An 8,002-nucleotide genomic window follows, 5' to 3' on the forward strand; every position below is an offset into this window, starting at 1 on the left:
GGGGGCAGAGGAGGACATACGGGGGGGAGAAGAGGGGGCAGAAGAGGATATATGGGGGGGCAGAGGAGGACATACGGGGGAGAAGGAGGGGGCAGAGGAGGACATACGGAGGGGAGAAGGAGGGTGCAGAGGAGGATATACGGAGGGGAGAAGGAGGGTGCAGAGGAGGATATACGGAGGGGAGAAGGAGGGGGCAGAGGAGGTGTGAGGTAAATCCGGAGATATGACGATAAATCATGATATTCAAGTTATGTCAGGAAGCCCTCTCCTGGTGTCACCCCCCCTTTCCTTCACACAACTTGTTTAGCAACCCATCCCATGGCCATCTCCTGTGATATGGAAATTAGGTGATGTGGGAACAAAGGACACAGGATGACTCCCTGCCGTCACCCTGTAACAAGAGTTGTATCTCATTATAAGGCTCTGGAACTAGCCAGACAGAACGACTCCAGTAAAAAATGGTTCACATCTCGCAAGCCATATTTCCGATAAATACGGCAACCATAAAAATGGTGTTTTCGCATGCGGACGATGCTGGCACACCTTTTTTATGGGAGCGGGAGCTTGGGAAATACCCCAGGCGTGATATCAGCCAATGTGGAACTAGTAGACAAGTCATGAAACCTCTCATTCTGTAGCTAACTTCATAACTGTCACAATGAGAGCATTGGCGTCCGCCTACGACGCTCCCAGGCCAAGTTATGGCCATATTCCATGTTGTGGATTTTGTCCATAACTCCAGCCAGGGGTGGAGCAGTGCTCCCTCTGAGGTCACGAAGGTAGGAGGGGACCTGGATTTGCCCAGGTTGATAACCCTACTTCGGCCATTTTCCAGGGTTCTTTCGCTGGGGTCACGTGCAGGAAACATCTGTGGGAGTTCCTGGAAACCTGGTCTACAGCGCCCCCCTGTGGCCAGACGCACAAGGTAACTGATTGAATTGCATACCTGTCTGTAAACCATGCTTTATCTGTAACTGTACTCTGACCTATGTATATTCTGTAGATTCCCTATTGTATATATTGTAGTTTCTAGTGTGCTTTAGGCTGATTAAATTATATAATTAATCTTGGGCTGTTCTGTTATCTCGATCTTGAATCCCACGTCTGTGTGTTCGGCTAATAGTTACCGTGAAGCGGTTGGTGGCAGCGAGTCTGTGCCAAGGATTATTGTGGGGAGGCCAGTGAGATTCGGGGAGATTTTATATATTCCGCCCGCGGAGGTCGGGGGAATATATACCCTACTCTCACCGGGGACCCTTCAATAATCGGCATAAGTAGTATAGCGGCCTCCTTGCTTATTGTCGGGCAATTCCATAATTGGCCTGACTATAAGAGGGGCGCTAGAGAGCGCGTCACGTGCTCTGTCTGTCGGTCGGGAGGTATAAAGGAGGGGTGACCCCCACTTGTTACCCCCCGATTGTGACGTACTGGTAGCCAGCGCGGGGGATTTCTGAGTGACCCCCCCCCGGTGGTTCGTGACATATTGGTGGCAAGCGGTGGGATCGAGATAATAGTGTGTGTGAGTGTGAGACCCATACTCCCAGACACTAAAGACTGCCTGCAGCAGCTGTGGCTGCTGGGGTCTTCAGACTAGCTCAACACTAGAGTGTCAGAGTGCAGATACTGTAAGGTGTGTGGAGGCATCAGGTGTCAGTTCTGTGTCAGTGACCAAAGTCTGCAAGAATGGCTGAGAGCACCAGGAGCAAAGCCAAAGGAATGGCCGATGCTCAGGCCAGAGACGATGAGGAGGTTGTCCACGAGCCCTCCAAGAGCCCGACGCCAGAGAACAGCTCTGCAGAGGACATCGCACAACCTGGCACTGCTGGACAAAATGAGGAGGAGCTCGCCCAAGGGTCCTCAACGAGCCAGATGCCAGCCCTCCGCTCTGCAATGGACAGTGAATCACCAGGCTCCGCAGCGGACCGCAGATCACCACGTGCCATTCCACCGAGCCTGGGAGGCTCGGATAGCCTTCTTCAAATGGCTATGGCCCTTCTCCAGGCTGGAGACCAGGAGGGCTACAAGGAACTCCTGGCAGAGCGCAGGGCAGAGCGGCAGGCAGCGCGTGAAGAGCGCCAGGCAGAGCGTGAGGCTGCGGAGCGACGGCAACAGGCAGACCGTGACCACCAGCTGCAGCTAGCTCAGCTCCGGCCCTCATCAGCCACACGTGACCTTCAAGACACCAAACTTCCAAAGGTCCGTGTTGAGGACTTCCCAGTGCTGGAGAAGGATGGAGACTTGGACTCTTTCTTGACTGCTTTTGAACGGACTTGCTTGCAGCACCATCTGGACAAGGAGCAGTGGGCCAAATACCTGACCCCCCGTTTAAGGGGTAAGGCCCTGGATATCCTTGGGGACTTGCCTGCTGAGGCAGATCAGGGCTACGACACCATCAAGCGGGCCCTGATCCAACAGTACAACCTCACCCCAGAGTCCTACCGCAAGAAGTTCCGGAGCCTACAGAAGGGACCAAAGGACTCCTGGGCTGACCACAGGCGGGCACTTGCCCGAGCTGCCGACCACTGGACCCAAGGCCTGCAGCTTTCCACCGGACCGGAGATCCTGGACTTGTTCATCACGGAGCAACTCTTGTGGAACTGCCCTGAGGATCTCCGCCAGTTCATCCGAGACCAGAAGCCAAAGGGGTCCACGGCTACAGCTGCCCTGGCCGATGACTACACCAACAATCGGGCTCCTGAAGCCAGGAGAGCAGCCACCAGCAGCACCTGGAGAGGGGGTAAGATGAATTCTGCGACTGCCCCACCTGCCCCTAGACTGCAGGGGGTGTCCCCCTCAACTCCCCTCTCCAGGCCCGTGGCAGAACCAAGACGGTGCCACCAGTGCAACCTACCTGGACACTTCAAGGCCATGTGCCCTCAGCGTCCCAAGGCCCCGGCTCCGTCCCCGTCCCAAGGGCCGCCCAAGGTGTATTGTGTGGGTGGGGGTGGTGGTAGGTCCCTGGACAGCTTCCAACCTGTCACCGTCGGCCGGTCTGTGACCATAGGACTGCGAGACAGCGCCTCGGAGGTGACTCTGGTGCGGCCTGAGATGGTGTCCCCCCAAGACTTGATCCCTGGAAAAACCCTCGCTGTCTCCGGGATTGGAGGCATTGACCCGGCGCTGCCTGTTGCTGACATTTATGTGGACTGGGGCGCAGGGCGAGGGGTGAGGGAGGTGGGGGTAACTGATCGGATCCCCGCAAACGTGCTACTTGGGACAGATTTGGGGCAGATAACCTCCCAGTTTGGGCCCCAACCAAGGGCTGAACCTTCAGCCAGTACTGACATGCCTCCGGACAATGTTAATGTGTTATCTATGAATGATGTAAGGGAGGAGGGAGTGAACTCTGATATTTCTGCTTGCATAGACACCATAGACACACACACAGCTGCAGCTGTGACAGGAGGGGAGGGGGTCAGAGAAAGGTGTGACAATGCCTCTACAAGTAATCAGCCTGTGAGCTGGGATCTGTTGCCCTCTGCAGGGATAAGCAGAGAGCAGGGTGCTGCAGGGGGGGGACCAGTGTGTGGGGTGGGGGCTACCACAGCAAATGTGGGGTCCCCAGAGATTTCACAGCGGGGTTCTGTTGCTGCAGGAGGGGAACAGGCAGGTGAGATTGGGGCCGGTCCAGGAGCGGAAGTGCTCCCAGGCAAGATCTCGGTGCATGGTTCCCCCACAACCGGGGTGTCAGGAAGCCAGGTAGGTCTGCCTGAACCGGCGACTTGGTCAGGAACGGAGGAGGAGCAGGCACGACCCACGGTCGCAGCGGCTGTGGCCGCCGTCACCCGCAGTGGGAGTGCTGGAAGCCAAGGGGCCTCCCGGAGGTCCGATAGCTCTTCCCCTTCTGACCAAGTGGCAGCCGAGTCAGGTGGAGGCCAGGACACAGGTCCCGGGGTACTGACCGAAGATGTGACAGTCTCGTCGATTCTGGCCACATCTAGTCAGGGGTTTCAGGCAGCGTTAGAAGCTGACGACAGCCTGAAAGCTCTTAAGGAGCAGGCGGCCCAGCCTCCCTCGGACTCGGACCCGGAGCGAGTGGTCTGGGACCAAGGACGGCTGTACCGGGCCACGGTCCAGCAGGGTTCACCGGAGGCGTGGCCCAGGGACCGACAGTTGGTGGTACCCTATCCGTTCCGGACGGAGTTGTTGCGGATCGCACATGAGATTCCGATGGCCGGACACCTAGGGATCGCTAAGACCAAGGCCAGGTTAAACCAGCATTTCTACTGGCCAAAAATGGGGGCCGATGTGGCTGCCTACTGCCGTTCGTGTGAAACCTGTCAGAGAGTGGGGAAGGCGGGGCCACACCCCAAAGCCCCACTAGTATCTCTGCCAATCATCGATGAGCCTTTCAGGAGGGTGGCTGTGGATCTGGTCGGCCCGCTGGCCATCCCCAGCAGCTCCGGGAAACGCTTCATACTGACGGTAGTGGACTATGCCACCCGGTACCCAGAAGCAGTGGCCTTGTCGTCCATTCGGGCTGACAAGGTGGCCACCGCATTGCTGGAGATTTTCTCCCGAGTGGGTTTTCCCCAGGAAATGCTCACTGACCGGGGGACCCAATTCATGTCCCAGCTGATGGAGGCCCTCTGTAAGCAGGTCCAGGTGCGACATCTGGTGGCCAGCCCGTACCATCCACAGACTAATGGCCTGTGCGAGCGGTTCAATGGCACCTTAAAGCAGATGCTTAAGATGTTGGTCGACTCCCATGGGCGTGACTGGGAGCGGTATCTCCCACACCTGTTATTTGCTTACCGGGAGGTTCCACAGGCCTCAACAGGATTCTCACCGTTTGAGCTCCTGTACGGGCGACGTGTGCGGGGCCCCCTGGCTCTGGTGAAAGAGGCTTGGGAAGGGGATTTGGCCACCCCTGGAGTGTCGGTTATCGAGTATGTCATGCGCTTCCGGGACAAAATGCAGGCCTTGACGCAACTGGTACACGACAATATGGCTCAAGCCCAGGCCGATCAGAAGCGTTGGTACGACCAGAACGCTTGTGAGAGGACCTACCAAGTGGGTCAAAAGGTGTGGGTACTGGTCCCCGTACCACAGGACAAGCTTCAGGCAGCCTGGGAAGGCCCATACCTCGTGTACCAGCAGCTCAACCCTGTGACGTACCTGGTCACCCTGGACCCTGCCCGTGGAAGGCGGAAGCCCTTCCATGTGAACATGATGAAGGCACATCATGAGCGGGAGGCATGTGCGCTCCCCGTGTGCAACCTGCCCGAGGAGGGAGAAGCGGAAACCCTCTTGGATATGCTAGCCCAGGTTAGGGCAGGCGGATCCATTGAGGATGTGGAGGTTGGCCACCAGCTCTTGGAGGACCAACGGTCCCAGCTGTGGGCCACCCTACACCCCTTCCGGGGGTTGTTTACCAACCAGCCCGGAAGGACTGACTTGGCTGTCCATCACGTGGACACTGGGGATCATCCCCCGATCCGGCGTTCAGCATATCGGGTCTCCCTGGAGGTGCAGCAACACATGTGCCAGGAGATTGACGAGATGCTGAAGCTGGGGGTGATCCAGGCATCCAACAGCGCTTGGGCCTCGCCTGTAGTCCTCGTCCCTAAGAAGGACCGAACCACTCGGTTCTGCGTGGACTACAGGGGGCTCAATGCTGTCACGGTCGCCGATGCGTACCCAATGCCACGCATCGATGACCTGCTCGATCAGTTGGCCGGGGCTCAGTACCTGACCATCATGGACCTGAGCCGGGGATATTGGCAGATCCCCCTGACTCGCAAGGCCAGGGAACGCTCTGCCTTTATTACCCCATTTGGACTGTACGAGTCCACGGTGATGCCATTCGGGATGAGGAATGCCCCTGCCACTTTCCAGCGGATGGTCAACACCCTGCTCAAGGGACTTGAAGGGTACGCGGCCGCGTACCTGGATGACATTGCCGTCTTCAGTCCCACCTGGGAAGATCACCTAGAGCATCTAGCACAGGTGCTCAGGCGGGTCCACCGGGCAGGTTTGACCATCAAGCCGGGCAAGTGTCAGCTGGCCATGAGCGAGGTCCAGTACCTCGGTCACCGGGTAGGCGGGGGAACACTGAAGCCCGAGCCTGAGAAAGTGGAGGCCATCGCATCCTGGCCCACCCCCAGGACCAAGAAGCAGGTGATGTCCTTCTTGGGGACCGCTGGGTACTATAGGAGGTTTGTTCCATGCTATAGTAGCCTGGCAAAGCCCCTGACGGACCTCACCAAGAAGAAGCTGCCCTCTGCAGTCGATTGGACAATGGACTGCGAGACAGCCTTCCGGGCCCTAAAGGACGCCCTGTCCAGCCCGCCCGTGCTACAGGCAGCCGACTCCACGCGGCCGTTTGTAGTACAGACCGACGCCAGTGACTTCGGCCTCGGTGCGGTGCTCAGCCAGGTGGACTCTGCGAGCCAAGAGCACCCAGTCTTGTACCTGAGCAGGAAGCTGTTACCGAGGGAAGTGGCCTATTCCACAATGGAGAAGGAGTGCCTGGCCATAGTGTGGGCCCTGCAGCGTCTGCAACCCTATCTATACGGGCGCCACTTCATCGTGGAGACGGACCACAACCCCCTCAGCTGGTTGCACACCGTCTCTGGGACGAATGGGCGACTGTTGCGATGGAGCCTTGCGCTCCAGCAATACAACTTCACCATTCGCCACAAAAGGGGCCGTGACCACGGTAACGCAGACGGGCTGTCCCGACAAGGAGAGGTCGCGGACGGGCGCACGGGGGAACACCGGAGTGTGCTGCCCCCTAGCGCCCTCAAAAGGGGGGAGGTGTGAGGTAAATCCGGAGATATGACGATAAATCATGATATTCAAGTTATGTCAGGAAGCCCTCTCCTGGTGTCACCCCCCCTTTCCTTCACACAACTTGTTTAGCAACCCATCCCATGGCCATCTCCTGTGATATGGAAATTAGGTGATGTGGGAACAAAGGACACAGGATGACTCCCTGCCGTCACCCTGTAACAAGAGTTGTATCTCATTATAAGGCTCTGGAACTAGCCAGACAGAACGACTCCAGTAAAAAATGGTTCACATCTCGCAAGCCATATTTCCGATAAATACGGCAACCATAAAAATGGTGTTTTCGCATGCGGACGATGCTGGCACACCTTTTTTATGGGAGCGGGAGCTTGGGAAATACCCCAGGCGTGATATCAGCCAATGTGGAACTAGTAGACAAGTCATGAAACCTCTCATTCTGTAGCTAAATTCATAACTGTCACAATGAGAGCATTGGCGTCCGCCTACGACGCTCCCAGGCCAAGTTATGGCCATATTCCATGTTGTGGATTTTGTCCATAACTCCAGCCAGGGGTGGAGCAGTGCTCCCTCTGAGGTCACGAAGGTAGGAGGGGACCTGGATTTGCCCAGGTTGATAACCCTACTTCGGCCATTTTCCAGGGTTCTTTCGCTGGGGGTCACGTGCAGGAAACATCTGTGGGAGTTCCTGGAAACCTGGTCTACAGCGCCCCCCTGTGGCCAGACGCACAAGGTAACTGATTGAATTGCATACCTGTCTGTAAACCATGCTTTATCTGTAACTGTACTCTGACATATGTATATTCTGTAGATTCCCTATTGTATATATTGTAGTTTCTAGTGTGCTTTAGGCTGATTAAATTATATAATTAATCTTGGGCTGTTCTGTTATCTCGATCTTGAATCCCACGTCTGTGTGTTCGGCTAATAGTTACCGTGAAGCGGTTGGTGGCAGCGAGTCTGTGCCAAGGATTATTGTGGGGAGGCCAGTGAGATTCGGGGAGATTTTATATATTCCGCCCGCGGAGGTCGGGGGAATATATACCCTACTCTCACCGGGGACCCTTCAATAATCGGCATAAGTAGTATAGCGGCCTCCTTGCTTATTGTCGGGCAATTTCATAATTGGCCTGACTATAAGAGGGGCGCTAGAGAGCGCGTCACGTGCTCTGTCTGTCGGTCGGGAGGTATAAAGGAGGGGTGACCCCCACTTGTTACCCCCCGATTGTGACGTACTGGTAGCCAGCGCGGG

The sequence above is a fragment of the Anomaloglossus baeobatrachus genome, unplaced genomic scaffold, assembly GCF_048569485.1.
Source record: "Anomaloglossus baeobatrachus isolate aAnoBae1 unplaced genomic scaffold, aAnoBae1.hap1 Scaffold_4122, whole genome shotgun sequence".
NCBI classification, from domain to species: domain Eukaryota; kingdom Metazoa; phylum Chordata; class Amphibia; order Anura; family Aromobatidae; genus Anomaloglossus; species Anomaloglossus baeobatrachus.